We start from the raw sequence: 19,529 nt of genomic DNA on the forward strand, positions 1-19,529 counted from the left end.
AGCTATCCTCGGTTGATTACAGGCTTGTTCAGTTTCTCGCATATCCGATTGAAAACTCGCGTCGTCACGGACACTTATTCTCGAAAAATCGATATTCATCAGATACCTATTACATTCTTCGAAAACTTACAAAAACGTCTTAAAATAATGTTCGCGATTGAGATTACCACTTCTACTTCTACTACTTCTCCAATAAATTGAGTCGGGCGACTCCTTGTTGTCGCCCGACTCAAAATCGTGAAACGAACAAAGTATCGACGGTCACGTATAATCAACCAGCCATTATCAACATTATATTCCAATCACGAGCACATCATAGACCCGTGATAAATAATTTACGTGGTCCTGTAGTGTGTTTCGTGTATCTACCGTCGCACATCGATAACGAGCCAATTAGTGTGTTGTCACCGCGTAACGATACAACACGTCCCATCGATTGGCGAGTCGCATAATCGTTTAAAAGTTAGCACGCACAAAGTGAAAAGTGTGCACGTGTGCGTGTGTGTGTGTGAGGGAGAGAAAGTATTGAATTCGTGGTGGCCGAACTCGCGTTTCTTCTCTCTGTGTGTTCTACGCGGCATGCTGTTCTCGCGCCAACGGGGAATTAATAATTGAACGAGTCTTCTCGTCCAATTATAACGCGGCTGCGTTATTTTATCGTGGCGATCGCGGCATAGGCAGCCGTCAATTAATTTCAGGAAGCACGTTTCGATGCGTCGATCGTCATTTTCTTTCAGTGTTCAATTACCGGCCTGGCAAATGAGATAATTGCACGAGAAGGAAAGGAAGAACCCCCGCTTCCCTGGCTATCTTCTTCATTTTCTTCTTCCTTTTCTTCCTCTTTTTCGTTTTCTCCTTCAATTCTCGCTCGAGGAACTTCCTCTATCCAACGAATATATATCAGAGGCTGATTCGAATTCCTCAGGCCAGTTGGCGTGATTGCAAGCAATTACGCAGTTTCTTACATGGCCCTTTTCCCTCGGACCAATTATTTGCTTTTGTCGAAATTAACCGTAAATTGCAGAGGAACTCACGAATCATACCCTCCCTTTTGATAGAGCTTGATCCAACCACCGCGTCGTTCTGGTTCGCGGAATAGCGTTATTAGTCGAAGGTATCGCTTTACGCTTTTAGACAACCGCTCCATGATCATTGTGCTTCTGGTAATGGACCAGCTGGTTATTCGTTACATCTAAGTACGAATCGTAGGTAAAACTTACTTCGTACATGCTATATCGGTCATGAATTCTGTATAATTCGTTAATCGTCTTCTGTGAAAGACTACATCTTTCAAGCATGTTCCGTTGCTTTCAGTACGTGATAAAAGAAAGTCTAAGATGTTTGTTCGATTATATATAAGTTTGCACAAACTTTCCTCCGGTACACATTCGCTGTTATTTACACGTACGTTGAGTTGATTCAATTATGTAAATGTTAATTGTTGCATTTTATGATTATGTGCGTATCAGCAAAAGGACTTAAAAAGACAAACGAAGCCAGTGACAGAGTGTTGGGGGAAATGTTGTTATTTAAAATAAAGTTACTTGTGATTGATTAAATATTCATGAAGGGATAAATAAACCTATAATTTATGCGGGTTTTATGTAATTAATTTAGCCTGAAGTAAGCTTAGTTTATTGTATATCGTTTATTTTCTTATACTTCGACCTGTAAAAATTCCCATGACATAAAACATAGATCGAGAGTAGACGGGCATGATTTAGGCGGCACGCGTTGTGCGGTCGAAGATAATCCCAGAAAATATCCCAACGCGCGGAGCAAGTGTTTCGCTACGCAATCGAACACCACAAACAATGCTGTTTGATCGTTGGGTTAACGGCGATCTATTAGCGCGAAATTCTGGTTAAGGCAGATAATAACGTCGATGCCGCGAAATTATTATTGATTCGCGTTGTAGACTGGCCTCGCGGCAATAAATTTCCTATTATCCTTGGAAAACGATCAAATTGATCGAAAAATGAAATTCCAGCGAATTCTATTCCGCAATGAACCATTGATGCAGCGTTTAAAAAGTTGTTTTAATCTTTTGAATAATTATCCCAGTAATTGTAGGTATTAATGAATTCGAATAAAATATTGCATGAATAAATGGGTGCTTATAATATCACCTTTTAAGTTATATAACATTGAAAAACTAAAGCGACGTATCAAAATTATTAAAAATTCTTACGTAAAATAAGCATTACGTAAAATAAGATGAATTTTTATTCAGAGAACATTAGAGGGAATGTTTTATACAATGGCAATATAAAACCAATGAATAATCGCTACATTGTTTATCCAGCACAGAACTTTGCCTTTGAAACAGCCCGTTCCCTCCTCGATATTTCTAATTACAATTTGTTGCGTTCTCGCAAACATTTCAATATCACCAGTTAAGTAAAAAAGCATCCCAGTATAGCGGGAATATTCCCGTGAAAGTTCGAGCCGGCGATAATTCACGACGGGATAATTCGCGTAGAATGGTGTTATTAATTTATATCCCCTTTTCCACGCATTCCCCAAGGATTCCTCGACGCCAGAAAATAAAACCACCACCCTCCATCCTCCAACGACCAGGTAACCATCGCGCGTTCTCGCCTCGACGCTCGTACGCTCTCGCGATCAAAAAACGCCGCGGAACAGAATTAAACAACAAAACCGAAACACACAAAAAAATGGAGGGGGGACAAAATATCAAGCGAAAGAGGGGGATGGGTGAGGGCGGGGGGTATGGAAAAAGAGAAAAGGAAGAAAAATCAGAGAAAAAATTCACGCGCACGCAATTTCGCGTTTCGCGCGTATCGGCAGGCAACGTGTGGCCCTGGCTGTGGCGTTCGAGGTGGCGGAACCGGTACCGACGCGGCGGTGGCCTGCTATTTGCATACGTGGCGCGCGGGGGTGGTGGACGAGACGGTTGGAGGCGGCGGAGGAAGGCAGGCTTTAATGCCCATGCATCATGCATATTCAAACCCCCGGCACGGTACAGCTGTACACGGAAGCTAAATCCCAACGCGCGTCTCCGCCGTTGGCCCCTCCAACCCCCCCTCAATACCCCTTCACCTCTCTATCTTTGTCTCTCTTCCCAAACGAAACCGCTCCTCGTCTACGTTTCTACGCAGCTGTATTCGCGTGTACGTACATAACTGTTCCGGACCGTGTCTCCGCTCTGTCTCTTATTGAAAATCAAAATTCAAGCGAATTAGTTGGATGGAGGCCTTGGGGAGAGAAACGGTCCTCATCCAGCCCGTCTTTCCGCGTCCTCTCGTATTTCCTGAGCTTAGCACCGAGCATCGTGATTTTCCTTTCTATAGATACTAGAACCGTAATAGGGGGATAGAGAAAGAGAGAAATCCTCGAAGGCCTGGATTTCGTATGTTTGCTCGTGGACGAGTGTGTATGTATGTATAAGAGTCAGCTAGGGAGAAGTATAATTGCTCAATCGTAACCTGGCCAGTGCTGTAAGTGGATCCACGGTACCCTCACCTGCGCCCGGGATAATTAAACTTCGCAGACGTGGTGGCGCGTTAGCCCCGCCGACTCTACGATGCGCCAGGAGGAGAGGTTCTGGAAAGTCGCGACTCTCGATCGCGGCTAGACCCAGTCGATGAGAAAGGGTAGTAGAAATCGTTATAAGGGGGATGAGTGGGTCGGATATTCGATATCCCAAGGGTTCGGTAAGCTTTTTCTCTTGTTCTTTGTTGTCGTTCCTTTTTAAGGCGAGTGCGAAGATTGCTGATAGTGATACTTAAATGGATAGAATTAGTTAGATTCTATTTATATGTTAATTGGTATATTTGTTGTTTATTGGAAATTGTGATTTGTTAATTTACTGAAAATAATTGCGAGGAAGTGTGTCAATTAATAATTAAACTGGCACGCTTTTACGGTAATTGTACCTCCGTATGTGCGTAAAAAGTGAAACAGGAATATTAATTTCTGTTTTATATCCGATTTTTAATAGCATCGTGGCAGAATAATATTCATGCCGTGACACCATAGGAAATATGGAAATATTCCACTCACGCATGCATATCATTATCGTTTCTGTAATATTACAGAGATGAAAATCGTTTTATATTAAAATGAACCGATTGGTAATCGTTGCATACGTTTACATTGCAAACATCAGAGGACTTGTCCATTCAATCGGGATGTTACGTAAAACGATCCGATTAATATTACATATCGATGTTAATTTCATTTTAATTCTGCTTCTCATTTAACAGGAAACAGGAGGTTTTATTTTAATTTGCAGAGCTTATCTCGCTTTAAGTAGAATGATGTTTACATAATCAGACAAATGTTTTTTTTTTATTTTTTACGATTTCCACTCGAAAATGATAAGTTTATTGATATACATATGTATAACAAGTGTTCATTTAGTGTAAAGTCAAGTGTTTAATTATCTCTCTTGTACACGTTCACTGGTCTATTTCAAAAAAACTTTTTTTTCTCTCACTAAACTTCAGTTAACATGCACATTGTTCACGTAATCTGCGTTGAACGTGCTGGTTCGCACGCGTTTTATTCAGTTTCGTCGGTAATGCATCTTTTTCGGTTTAGCTACCGTTTGATCCTCTTTTTCCTGTATGCTATCGACTGTTAGCGTATTGCGCTTCGTATCACAAAAGACTCTAAAATTGAAAGCACATTTTTCATAAACTCCCTGTGACAGAACTATTAAAAAGTACGAATTCACTGAAAATGGTATGCTGGTGTGAAAATAAATTACGATATACCTCTGCTTCTATCATTTCGAAAACTTAGTTTTATCGTTTAGAAAATCCTCGATCACTATTTCAAAGGAAAGTTATTTTGATTAATATCTTATCTTATTTTCTTTTTTTCCTATGCATCGAATCGTAGTTTGCTTTGTTTCGAATTTATTTAATTAATCTGTGTCATCGTCGGGAAAAAATAATCGAAAAAATGAAATACACAAACATCGTTTTAGTCAGAAAATGTCAGTCAATAATCGAGCCGTTCAAAAACTACATTCATCTACTCATAAATTGGAAATTATAGAAATAATAATATTGTAAACACTGTTTTTCTCTTTCTCAAACTTACTTCTGGATTTACCATTATTTATGGCATTCGTTTATGACAGATGAATTTATGAAAGTAAATCATGTGTTCCTTAAGAATCGAACATTAATCGAATACTTATGTGATGAAATTAAAGAATTAACAAAAAGTGGAGTGGATTAGCGTGAGAGACGCTCAACTATTATGTATGGAAAAACTTCTAAACCACCTCGCGCAAAAAGATATTCTATTTTTCATTTTATGATAAGACTTCCAAATAATCCCAACATCTCTAACACGCAACAACATCCGCACGCAGGAAGCCGGTTTTCAAACAGAAGAAACGCAATTTCAGCATCAATTACCTTACTTCCATTTTTCTGTAAGCGTCTCCTTATCCAGAGCCCGAAAATGATCGCTCGAAAACGTATAATGGTTATCCGGCGAGCCAGCTGATCGTGAGGCAATCTCTCCTCGCCAGTCGTGGCTTATTTCGCTCGGGTGACGTCGAGGCATCGATGCACGACGGTTGCCGCGAATCGCGTTAGGGAACGATGAATGGGTGCCGGCACTGTTCACGAAGAGCGGACGCGATTCCGTGTAAAATTGGAAACGAAGCGGTAATAAAAAGTTCCAATTTCCCCGTCGTTTCTCTTACTTCGTTCAGACAGGCCCCATAATGTCTCCATTTCTCTCTTTCTCTGGCCGTGGTTCGCTCCTAGCTCTCTTGGAACAGCTAGTCGAAGGGGGTTGGAATGGGCTGGTGGATGCAGGAACATCGTGGCGATGCCTCGGGGGCTAACGGCGCTGAATAGAGGCAGGAAGAAGGCAGACGAGGGTGCAAAACCCGGCTCGACCCGGGAGAGTAGACAGTTTAGCCAACTTTCAGATTTACACCCTTGCAGTTCGTTCACGGGCCGACTGCTACGGCAGACGAGAAAAGGGTGAAGGAGGAACAGAGAAGACTGCTTCGGGGTCGGATGGGACACGCTCGGGATCCTCGGCTTCTTACGCCGTACAATACTCGATTTTCTTGCGCGTGTGTGCGTACCAGTGTCTACAAGGACCCCCTCGAATCGGCTGCAGCCCAACGATTCGTCCGCTTGGGGAAGTTCCCGTTTCGCAACGCGCGCGAACAGGTTGAAAGTTTGATCCCGCCAGTGTGAATGTCGGGACCCGGCTTTTGTGAAAACTATGCCACGTTCCCTCGTTTCCCGCGATTTAGTGCGTCGATTACTGCGATTAGGATGAAGGCGTAACGTTCTTCTTAACCCCTCGAATCTCTTATCCCTTTGCTTGGTTTATCGTCGATGGAATTTCGAATCTTTTGTTGTATGTTTTAGGTGAAGCAGTAGATCGATGTCGTGGGATTTATGGAAAATTATGCTTTGGTGGGTGGTTGTGTTAGAATTCGTTGTGGATAGGTCTGAATAAATTCGCTGCTAGCTTCTTGATGTTAGAATTATGTCTTGTACAAATTAGCCAGGTTATCTGATTCAAGTATCTCGACAGTAAATTTGTGTTCATGGAAATCCAGTAACGGATTTGAACGAGACTTACATAACGTGTTATTAATTAAAATAAGCTAGCTAAATCTAATAGGTCAGTCAACATGGATTAGACAAACATCAGCATTAATCTGTACGTCTCTTCCATTTACCATTGGATTTTGCTGATGTAATATTAACGATAGACGAGTATTCGTAATATTTTTCGACACTAATCCTCCGTTAAAGCCACAACAAGTACGCATAAAAGTTGAACCTTAACATCACTTGCAGGGACTCCACGATCTAAAGCCCGGCTTTCTTTTTACAATAACCACCTCTTTTATTAACTCCGCTACAATTTTTTTCGCACACGGAAGAATCTATCACGTCCCGCATCGAAAAAGCACGTTAAAGACAGCGGAAAACACGAACACCCGTGTCTAACAATTTTCCGATAATCCGTAAACCGCCACAAAGACGGAAACCACCGCCCGCAGCGTAGAAAAATCCGGGCAGCGTGTCGCGTGTGTACACGTTCCTTGAAGAGAGGGTCTCTTCGGTACACGCGTGTGTAGGTGTTTGAGCGAACTAACCGACCTCCTCCTCGTGCTCTCTCCATTGCCCTCTTCATCCTTAATAAACGACGGAAGTCTAATGTACTTATCGCCCTCGCTAAATAAGCCGAGCGCTCTTCGGCGTCAAAGAAATGTAAGCAGCTTATTTATTTCGTCGTTTGATAAATACCGGCAATTAAGCTTAAAGAGCGCGGCCGGAACGCGAAAGGCCTCGCTAGGGCTAGGAGAGACAGGAAGGGATGGCAAAGGAGATGGAAGAACACAGAGCGAGAGAGAAAACTGAAGCAAGATGGAAAAAGGAGGCGAAAAAGGGAGAGAGATAAAGGGAAAGCATGGATGCTCGCTCAGACATTCAGTGGATTCACGGCTGCTCGATCGCGGCAGAGGGCAAAAGACGGAAATGTCAAAGGACAAGCGGAGGATAGTTGCGCGAAAGCGGAAGACCCGCAGCAGCCACGAGGAATGAGAGAGGAACCGAGTCTTTCTCTTCTTATCTACAAGTTCCAATATACCGGCTCGACCCCAGTTTTCCGTTCGCGCGAGGCCCTCGACGCCTCGACGTCGTCTTAATGCAATAAATGATCTCATTTCGGTGATAACTGTCTTGATATATCGCGAGCAGAGAAGGAGAGGCTGATCTTCCAAGTTGCGGCTCACGAAGCAACGTAGGAAGGGGACGACGGTCAGGAAACGAACCGAACTTCCTTTCCATCGGCTACAAGACTACCGCAGATCATCCCGAGCCGATAGATAAGCTCCTCTACAGCCATTCGTCCGTTTATCTGTCCACTCACCTATGCATGCTTCTTTATCTCCCTATGCTACGTTTGTATAAACCAGTTTACTTGTGGTCTTTTTTCGAGTTACTGGGTTCTCGGAGAATTTGGTTACTATATCTATGTACTAAGTTAGATTTAGGGATTTGATTCGGGTCTCATGATTTCAGCTGTTGAATATCTGAATTGTAAATTTGTATAATCGATTTGTAACAGGATCTTGGTGAAATTGATATTATACGGAGTTGATATTATACTTGAGATGCTTGAGTTTTGGTTTATAACGATTAGATTTCACAGTTATAGATTTAGGTCACAGCCATAACGCGATGTAATATCGTTTATCTTTATCTGTTAAAGCTCATGTCACTTCGTGTTCATACAAATTCAGCGATTATAACATTAATGGCATTAACTTTTTTTACGCCGGCTGTTTTATTAGAAAGAACGTGGAAACACGTTTCTACATTTCTTGTTTGAGCCATGCAACGGGATACAAACAGTAAGGTATTTCTAGTCATCGTGTGAAGCAATATAATGCGACGTCGATGCTTCCAGAGATTATCGGGGTATGTTTAAAATTAATTACTAAGTTACCAAACTAAATTAAAATATGATATCAAACTACCATGGTATACTTCAAACTTACTAGTCTTTGCATACAAATTTGATATGTGACCTCAAGATCACACATCTTTTAGTCCCCAGATCAAACGTATCTATGTATTTCTAAAATAAGATCATATCTTCAAAAATATATCTATACCATCCAACGTTAATATAAGAATTCCATGCCCAATAGTCTGATGATAGACAAACGCTTGGTTCTATTCCCGACACGTGACGTTTGCGTTCCTGTTCCCTTTTTACGTGAACGTGATGCATACATATTTGTTCGTTGACCCATGATTTATGCCCCAGTTGGGTCGATCTAGGCTTCACCTACTAGATGGACGTGCACGAGCGTAGAATATTCGCGAGTTAGGCAGGTGTCTGCTATTGGATTCTGTGCGCGGAATCCCGAATACGAGAACAGCTTCTCTATTCAACGTCAAACTTGGATCGTGTCGAACACATCCGTTGACTTATTCAAAAAAATTATATCCACTTCTTTCCATTAGAAAATAAAAAAATCCACGATGAAACCTTTTAACCATACTCGTTATCTCAATTTTTACAAGAGAGTGACAGACATTTCCAATCCCAACCACCGATGACGTTTGAAACGTCGAGACGAAGCCAGGCTTTCTCTCGAAACCGTGAATTTTTATTCGTCCGGGTTCGAATACCATGTACATCCCCCATCAGCCTGGCCAGCAAGTATCGGGGTAGAAAAGTAGTATATTTTCGGGCGTATTTCACTATAGAAGACAGGTGGGAGAGTTTCTTATCCCTCCGGTCGCGTTGACCTTTACTTCTCTTTGGAGTTTTCGCTAGCGTAAATTGTGGAGGGACTCCAGAGTCGTGGACTCTCTTCTGTTGAAGTTCGATCCAACTGCCGTAGCGACACGTGGAGTCGCAATATAATCGAAGCTTGATATTGATAGCTTGTTGATAACTTGATGATGGTTACAGCGACAGTTATTCTTTATATGGAAATACAGTCCAACTTTATATCGTCTCGTTCGAAATGGAAAATTTAATTGGCACCCGACTGAACGACTACTTGCTGTTTGAACCCATTAATTTAAACGTGAATTTTTACTATATCAATGAAAAATAATAGTTAATATGAAAAATCGGTTACTTCCTATTATGTAAACTACTTGCCTTGCGAATAATTCATATAAATAGAATTTCTATTGTATGTAGGAGAATTTCGAATAAACGAACTTACAAATAGAATTATTTACCATCACATTGATCACGATTTCTTTCCTATATATACAGTTCTGCTTTTGTAATCGCTTCTTTTTTTAAATGCCTAATTCTTTCAAGTCTTTTAATTCTTCGTGCTTACACCCCCCTGATCAGAAGCTATCGCGATGGAAAAGTAGGAGATTTTCGAGCGTATTTCACCGTCGAAGACAGGTGGTAGAGTTTCTTCCCCTTCCGATGGCGCCGACCTTTACTTCTCATTGGAGTTTTCGCCGACGTTTCCGGGGGAAACAAGCGCTCCGCCGCGGCGAACTTCGTGTCGGAATCAACGGAGCGGTCGAGCCGAGCCGTGCCGGGTTGTATATCAGAAGGAAAACGTGGCTAGGTACACCGGCCAGGGACGAGGTTTAACGGCTCCCTCTAGGGCTGCCAGTTACCACGGTCCGATGCCTACCCTCTCGACCTGTCCGTTCTGGAATAAAGATGGCCGAGGGTTGCAGGAGCATCCGTACCGGGGTTATCCTCATGGGATTGCACAAGGGTACGGGGTGTATACGTGTAGCAGCCGGTCGTGGTATACGAGAACGAACGATGTACGGAGAGGGGGATTTTTTGCTCCACGATGCAACCACGACAGACTTGACGAGATGTAAATTCTACGCACCACGGAAGAAAATACCTAGTGTAATGCATACGCTGTCTTTCATAAGTAGATAGAAATGTTGGTCGACTTGGTGCTAGGATATTTGAATTTGATGAATATGTGCAAATTAGTAGTGAATATACGTGACGATGATGGTAATGGATTGATTATTAGAAGCAATATTTATTACATTATTTATATTATTTAATAAAAGATCTAACTATGATATATTTTATGATTTGGCATATGCATTTTTTATTTAAATATCATTATATACGCTTGCATCAACGTCGGAAACTATTCTATCAGTTCAAAGGAACCTTCGTATTCTGATTTGAAAATCGGAATAAAAAGAAATCCAAAGATAAATAGGTTGTTATATGCTAAAGTAGTTCTACAAGTTTTGACAATTCCAAGCGTCAATTTTGAATTGCGCATTCGATTTTAGAAACAATTTAACTGCTCCGTAGTATATTTGTACGTAGCTATGACGATTACTAGGAACAAATTGTAGTTTGACCTACATATCTATAATTCTGTAAGGTACACTTCGTCTAAAATAACTGTTGAACTAAAGAACTAAAATAACTGTAGCGTACATCGACCGAAATTAAAGCCAAATTGCCTCACGTGCGCGATTGTACTAGTCAATTATGAGATTGGTTCGTATTTAATTTTCGTCGTACGGTCTAGAGTTCGCCGTGATTCTACATTCGTTTGTTCGGATAGTTTGTTGAAATTGATCATATTAGCTGTATGGATAATTCGTTGCCTGGAAGCATGGATTGTAATTCATTAAGCAGATTGTTTGCAGTTTGACAATTACAACGTGTATTCTTATGTAGAGGAACATTCGGTATCGTGATGATCGCGAGTCACGCCGTTAATTCTATTACCATATTCGAAACATAATTATTATTGTTCCGTGAGGTTGCATGCGCGGTTAGTAACCGTGATTAATTTCAGATTTATCGCAGAATTATCGCCCTCTGTCGCGTGTAATCAATCAATCTCCTTTACGATATGCTTCACGACTCTATTGGCCCATGTTACACCTATTCGCTAGTCTTTTCGCGTAAACGATACTCTATGGTCAAGAAATTCTTCCATCATGTCAGAGAAGTTCGTGCAAGAGTCCATTAAAAATCCTCGAATTTAGAATTCAATGTTCGACTTAGAATTCAACGAGTGATCTTGTTGCGATATGTCCAAAATTTATATCGTCACGTAGTTTCTGAATATCACGTAGCATGTATCTATGTATTAGCACTTATATAATATAATAAGGTTATAGAACTTGTTTGGTCTGAATAGTATACCTAAATGTTCCAAATTGAATATGATACAAAATTCTGATAAAATAGTACAATAGGTAATATCGATTACATATATAAAATTTTACAATGTAGAAGTTATTTCAATACGAAGAACGATAATTATTTGTTAGCATACAGCAATATAAGTAATAAAAATCGGTCTATAGTGAACCTGTTAATTTTTTATTTTATACAATGCTGTATATTTTGTAAACGAAATACTCAGATATATCTTCTAAAAGAATTTCCCTTCTTGTCATCATTGCCAAACGAAAATGTTAATCTACCGCTGCACAGATAACGTTTAGGAAACTTCCTTGGCACCATGTATATCTCGTTCAACGCAATCGATGAAACGTGATTTCGACCGAATTACAGGGCTTACCAGGCGTGTTAAAACACGGTGAAATGCGGTAACATGGATGTAAAAAGTTCAGCGCATAAAATGACCGTGTATTTTCATGATCAAAAATGAGATTTATAGGTTGGATTTGGTCGGTGTTGCTCGCTTGTTGCTAGAACGCGACCCGGGCCGGAATCGGATTTGACCGGGTGATCGATGATCTTTCGACAGGCCATGGCCGATAGGAAATTTCGAGGTCGGTTAGATAACCGGCAATCTTGTGATATATCGGTTAACGATATTAAAAGCCGAAAAGGGCATGCATATTCAGGGCGCCGCTTACGTTTTATCTGATCGACGCTGGCAGGCGCCGCCAGGGAATCTTGACGCCCGACGTAAACCTGCCAGAAGTTGATGGATTGCGATGCCGGCAGAAAGCGGGTTACCCCGAAGAACCCGAACCACCCAACCGGCGTTATACTTCGCTCCGGCGTCGGTCTAATTTGAATTTAATAAGGGGTTAAATTACTGTTTATTCCTTCGAGCTTGTACGCCTTGTATCGCGTTATTTGTAACAGCGGTGAAGATGTTTCATGGGGTTTGAGAGGGGAAACACGACCCCCTGAAATTATATTTTTTTCTGTAGGAAAAAGGATGTTGGTGCATAAAGGATCCATGGAATATTAAATATTCGTGGAATATTAAATTGGAGAGTATAAATTTTAATTTCAAGATGTAGTTGTCTGTGTGGTGGTAAGTGGATTGTAAACGTGAGCCTATGCTGTGAGAAGTTGAATGCTCTTTAAGTTCAAGCTACAGCTCATTTTCAAGTAGACTTTAGCTCTTGAACCTTTTTGATGTAATTTAATATAACTTGGAATATCTCTTCAAATTTCAAGTGAAGTTGAGACTCTTTCGACTATTCTTTAGTTTTAAGGGAACTGATTTCAATTTTCTATTCAGTCATTGTGAGCAGAGCACTAAATTCTTTTTCGGACGTTTTGACACGCTTTTTGTATCCTTCGTCTTCTCTACGTCTACTTCTTTTAACAAGGTGTCAGATATGTTAAGGCATTACTCCTGCAAATCCATTTCCTTATCCAAATTCACCGTATCTCCATAGATATCGTACTTTAACTCGTAATTCTCGTTAGTCGTCAACAATTCATCTTATATCGCTCATCTCAATGTATCTTAGTAAGCAAATAAGTTGACTCGTGTGAATACCAATCTCAGTCAACTTGAATTCAGCTAACTGATCCTATCCGAACGATATTTCACCAAACATCATTTATCTACATTTACTGGTACTTTTCTTTAACCAGATTAAACTCACGTTCCCAACCTTTCCTCTATCATCGGTTACACCAAAAGCCCTTAATCCGTGCCATCAAACTCTTCGAATCCTCGTCGAGCTCTCAATCGAACGTTTACAGACATCCATTACGCGTATGAAACCTCCTAAATTTGTTTCTCCGTGGAAGCCCAGTCCGCGGAATCGCAACGAGCAGCGGACGAGAGGTAGGGATCGGTGGTGGAGGCAAATAGACGCACAAACAAACGAACAAAGAGAGCAGCTCGGTCTCTCCTGGCGAAATATTAGGCAGGTCTTCGGTAGAGCCGCATTGTGTTTTGTACTCTGGGAAATAGCGACGTTCCCGGTCGGCCTCGAATCAGCTTGAAATATACGACAGAGGGTGGCCCGTTGCAGCTGCATCCGCAGTTGCAGGGCACAGTCTCTTGCTGGCGAGCGAGTGAACCGACGAACGAACGAGCCTCCTCGTCTCTTCGTCGTTGGACGATGGAGGCTAAAAAGGGAATAAATAGAGAGATACGAGAAAGGGGCTCGAGCAAAGGACGAACGAACGAACGGGCAGCCGCATACGGTATTATACGGGCATTCGTCGATGCGCCAGCTCGTGTGCTATATCGTGGTTAAATCCCAAACCGTTCCCGTGAATTATTTCCGACATTACGAAAAGTGGGACGGCATACTTTAAGCGGCGCGACGCGCCAAGCGCTTCGGCTTCTACTTAATTAATCGTTCCACGGGATTTATCGTTGTCTCCGGTGCCACTAGTCGCCACGATTTCGCGAACCTTTCTGCAAGACGCCATTTATTCAACCGGCTCTCACCTCCGATTCGTTTGTCGCGATCCTACGTTCAAGCAATTTGGGACTTTTGGATGAATTATACGAAACAATATCGGAGTTAGCCAAATGTTTACCGTGTTTAGGCACACGTGATGTATTCGTGTATGGGTTATTAGAAAAGTTGTTGTACGATGGGTAGACGACGCAACTGGCTGAGAAGGGACTATTTATGGAAGGTTATAGGCTCCAATTTTGGAGAGTTATTGGGCTTGGTTAAACGGACAGGAAAGGTGTACGAACGAAGGGATGTATTTTAGGAGTTATTATCTAGAGATTGTTAGGTGCTTCTTGCTACATTTTTGGAAGCCGCGTTTTTGCATAGAATATCACTGAAGTTTTAATAGAAGTATTAGGATATTATACAAAAGTGTTATATTAAAAATGTTCTATTTTACTCACACGTTTGTTAGAATTTTTCTATTCCGCTAATAGAAGCTTAGAGACAAAATGAAATATTAAATCCTTTAAACGAAATACAAGGGAAGCTTTAAAACCAAAAAGTAGGATTATTAAAAGACTGAATATTACACGAGCAAAAAGCGTTGTGCTCTAAACTTAACGATGCGATAAAAAGATAATGCCATCGTCGAATTAAAACGTTTTACGCTTCAAATATAATAGCATAGATAGTAACACTATCTGCACTTGAAAAAAAAGATGAATAAAGTGCAGAAATTGAAGCAGGCTATTTCTCTCTCGAAGGAAAGAAGAGGTAAAACCGACTACATTCGCGTTACGTATTCGCACGGCGAGAGAACTCGGTCCGTGAAGCTGCGCGAAGCGTAGCGAATTTCGACGGAACGCGGCGAACAAAACGGGGCTGAAGCAGAAGAGGATGAGCTTCAAGGGGCAAATCAGCTTTTGTCGTGTACACGACAAGTCTTTTCAACGCGTACCATCTTAATAGAGCGTGCGAGAAACATCCAGTTCAACGAAGACAGAGGGAAGGAGGGGAGGAAGGAGGGAAAATTCCCGTTCACGGATGTCAGAATCCTGATATTATCCCTCATATTACTTTTTTTTCCCTCTCCCTTCGCGCCTGTAGCTTCGTTTTATGAGCGTATGATGGCTATGTCGACGACATCGTTTCGAATGAAACTGTTCTTGGAGATTCGAGATATTTCTCATACAACGGTCAACGCTTCTGCTACTTTTTTCGTTGTGACTTAATAATGTAGCTCTATTACACAACAAAACAGAAAAGCATCGACAAAATTAAAGATGAAGAAATTAGGTAGTGGGTTTGTATTACATGGAGTCTTTTTTTTATTGAGATTCTATTCTTTCTTAACTAGCACCACGTGAGTATATTTATTTATTTTTTATGCACTTGTTTAATTATTTAATATTACTGTACTTCTCTCTTTTCATTTCTCAGATATTCAAAGTTATTAAATTTTTCTATGAACGTAAGAAAAATTATACCTTTATTCTGCTTATTCTTGAAAATTGTACTCGAAGCTAGCACATCTATCGACAGGCTCGATTTTCAAATCTCTAGGAACAATAAAAAATTCCCATTTAAAATTTCCCATTATTTCCCTACTCCGTTTGTTATCCGCTTCTACAGGTGTTGCAGCGGATGTATAAATCTTTCTATTGATTTCTTCTCGCATCTTCGCGATGAACGATAAAGGCTTCTAAACTGCGAAACGATCACACTCCATCTAAACCGTTATATTTATTCAACGGATATTTACTCTTTTATTTCCATTTACAAACAGCCTGGAAACAGAAGGTATCGCGATAAGAACAACGAAAAAAGAAGAAAAGAGAAAAGAAATGAAAGGAAGTTGATTTACGTTTCCTCGATCTACCGACATGAAACGTGTGCACGTATATACGCTCGCTATTCATCATACTCTACGGACATTCGTCGTGAAACTAGGCAATTTATGCGTGTTTTGATATTCTCGCTCGCGTTTTATTCTTTTTCTCTGCTTTTACGTATTTTTCGTTTCTTTTTCGTCAACTCGCGTCGCGAATATATTAGGTAGGGGCGAGGAAAGCGACACGAGGCGGAGTCGCGTTACAGATAACATCGCGAGACCAACGAACGAGCGACTGCTATCCTAATAAACTCGTGCTTCTGATCCCATAAAAATGCATTGGATTCTCCAAGTTCGTACACGAGAACGCACCCTTCGTGAGTGTCCCTGTTGGAGATAGTGCGCAGGGAAAATGGCTGAAAATGGAAGAAAATATTCCTGAACATATCAAATTGGTGTCTGATATGCGTTATGAACAGATTGTGACAGGATGTGTGACGTTATCGATGGATTAATAAGCAGGGAGATTGTCGAGTTCAGATTACAACCGTGAAAAATTTCTTTTGTTGTCGCGTGTAATATGTCCACTATATACATAAATCTATTGCGTACATTGAATATTGTACAGGAATATTGTGCAGATAGATGTACATGACAATTAAATTGAAAGGAACAAAGTCTACGTGAAAATAGAATTCCTCGGTAATTAAATTCTTGTAAACTATATTACGTATAATGATACGCCGTAAAACTTTATGGACTTATTAATATCTTCAAAAATGACAAAACTTCCATTAACGTACGAAATATACATAAATATAGGAACAAAAGCAAAGAAAAGAAAAAGGGAACCAAATCCTCACATCTATCCCGAAAATCGGAATAGAGGCTGCCGTAAGTCTTTTGAGAAACCGAATGCAACCGGTGGATTTTTATTTCAATTCGCGGCGCAATATATTATTTGTAAAGCTCCGGCTTGTGAGCACTCGCATACGGGACCACCCTCATCTACCACAAATCCTATCCGTGGAAGCGCGGAACCTTTCGCCAAGGCCAAACGTTTTCTATACGTCTGTAACGACGCGAATAACTTTTATGCATCCACCCTTAGTCGATACTCGTATGCCTCTTCTCCCTCTTTCGAGGAGATCCTGCTATCCCTCGCGAGTTCGTTCGTTCCGTCATTTCGCGACCGAGATTTATTTTCTACGCACGAACGCAGTGATTGGCCAGGCACATCGAGCAACACAATCTAGAGCATTACGTCGCTGCGTATTTTCTCCTTTATTTTGCGTCGTTAAAGAATGGAGGGTGCTCTGTGAGACATTGGCGAATTTTAATTATAAATGTAGAATCTGGTTGTACTGTGAGCTTAGTTTTTATGGAATCAAACAGTTCCTATTAATTAATCCTTTGCCTTATGATTCATTTCTTGGTTATACTTATCGCTAAAACAGTATGATTAATGAAAAAATCATCAAGATACTATAAGTTAAATTTATTAATGTTTCGCAATTCTATAAATTGGAACGAATTTTTCAATAAAATGAAAGTTTCGAATCAAACGTAGTTCTTGTATGAACTACAGTGTAACGTTGTAGTTGTGTAACGTTTTGTTGTTAATCGGTAAAATAGAAAGAAATTACGAAAATTATACTAAACGTTAGCGCCTTAATCCTTACTATTTCTTTAATTTAGGTGTACTAGCTTCTATCTCCCTTCTTTGAATCACGTCAATAGTTTCACGATAAAGTTGCTTCATTCTTTATTTCCGACCCAGTTAAGAGAGCACGTATAATTCTAATCCAGCTGCTTTATCCGGCCATTGCCTCACAACATTAATGTCTAGAAACTCTATACCTCCGTAACCATTCAAAATCGATTCATTGACGTGATATTCTTTGTTGGAAATCCTTCTTAAACCACCTCTTACCAAAGTATGTATTGACATTTGCATCAAGTGAATCCGAGTACTAGACAAACAGATAAATCTAATAAAACGCGACATTCTCTGGTAATTTCATGCGTCTGACCGCGTTTGACTCGCGTTGGACAGTCACAATTCTCGTCGAATGGATTTCTGACCGTGATCTGGAATCGACAGCTTCCAATAGCCGGGCTGATATCCTAGGATAATCAATTCGACCGCAGCCAGAGTTCGAGTCGAACGATACGCGATGCGAGATCGCCTTTACTAGAGAGGCTCGTCCTAATTCGAACTAGTCGGTCATGTTTAATTCAGACGTAATGCGAATTTCACGTGAATCGTTTCATCGTCAAAGGTCCCGGAGTCAAGTCACTTCGTGAGTTTAAAGGCTACGAGATCTTCGAATCGGTATTGGCGGTAATTCGGTTCCGAACTTATCGTTCATGTTTAATTCAACATTGACCGGGTGCACCCAAGATGGGCGTAGTTTCGCGCAGGAAGCGAGAATAGTTCGACAAAAGGGGTGCAAAGGCGATAAAGAACTGTAAAAAAAGAACGGTCGGGGTAGTACAGGTTTGCCGAAAGTATCTGGCGAAGATTTACTTTTATACGTTGGCGATGCATGTAAAATACGTCTTTACATAAAATGTCGTGGAGTTTTTACTCCGCAACTGAAATTGCCGCTCGTAAATTCTGGCATTGCAGTGATATCGACGACGCCCACCTGGACAATCCCGAGCTTTATTCCGGAATAAATCAACGCTATCGTTGCATAACGAAGCAACTGCAACCTTCTTTCCCTTTTCCACTTGGGAAACAATATTCGGACACGATACTCGTGTCTACATGCTACGTGCTTTATGCTGTGGTAACTAGTCGGCTGTGTGAACTGACGTTCACACGAAATCGATATATCAAAGCAATCAAATATAGTAATGTAGGGTTATTTGAGTTACCTAAAGCTTCATTCAATTGTGACATTGAACTTGCAGAGATAAAGTAATGTAAACACACTATTTAATTATGGTAATTTCAACTAACAATATCAATTTTAGCTGAACAAATTTTTTTCCGTAGAAGTTACAATAAAAGTCATATCCTCATATAAGGATATAGCTGTCAAGTTGTCAATATAAGTAGACGATATATTCCACTGTTTATTACATCACGAATAACGAGTTAAATAGTCTGTTCTTAAATGTAAATGTCTCAAAAGCTATTCATAATTAAATTTGACAAATTCTCTTGATTCTATAATATTCCTCTGGATCCGAATGGAATCCTACCCTTACTCTATGTATATATATATATATATATTATGAGTGTATGCATTGCAGTTTTTGAATGTTTCATTCGTCAGAAATCAGTTGCCGCCAAATCGTATCCACTGCAAAACCACAGCTTTATTTCTATTCGTTTCTTTTCAATATTTCTTTCAGTCCTTTACAACGAAAAAATGGAGTGCCGCTAAAGAGATGTCCCTGATCGTTTCACGAACGATATGGGATAGTTTAGGATCAGAAGTCGATTATTCGATGGCCGTTTGAACGAGCAGCGAGGCTCGATCTAGCATCTTCAACCGTTGCCACGAACGGTGCGTGTTCTGGACAGGGGATGTCCAGTGTCCCGTGGGACAATCTTGTCGGCAGGCCTTCGCCATTACCTGGCTACATTGTACGTCCACCCA

At 40.7% G+C, this 19,529-nt stretch overlaps 1 protein-coding gene across 4 annotated transcripts in view; it reads left to right on the forward strand.

Moving 5' to 3' along the window:
• Window positions 1–19,529, forward strand: part of LOC117234230 (semaphorin-2A) — a 555,746-nt gene that overhangs the window by 440,616 nt on the left and 95,601 nt on the right. The gene's annotated exons all lie outside the window — the stretch shown is intronic.

This window comes from Bombus vosnesenskii, unplaced genomic scaffold (genome assembly GCF_011952255.1).
Source record: "Bombus vosnesenskii isolate JDL3184/JDL3185 unplaced genomic scaffold, Bvos_JDL3184-5_v1.1 scf7180000013304, whole genome shotgun sequence".
Lineage (NCBI taxonomy): Eukaryota > Metazoa > Arthropoda > Insecta > Hymenoptera > Apidae > Bombus > Bombus vosnesenskii.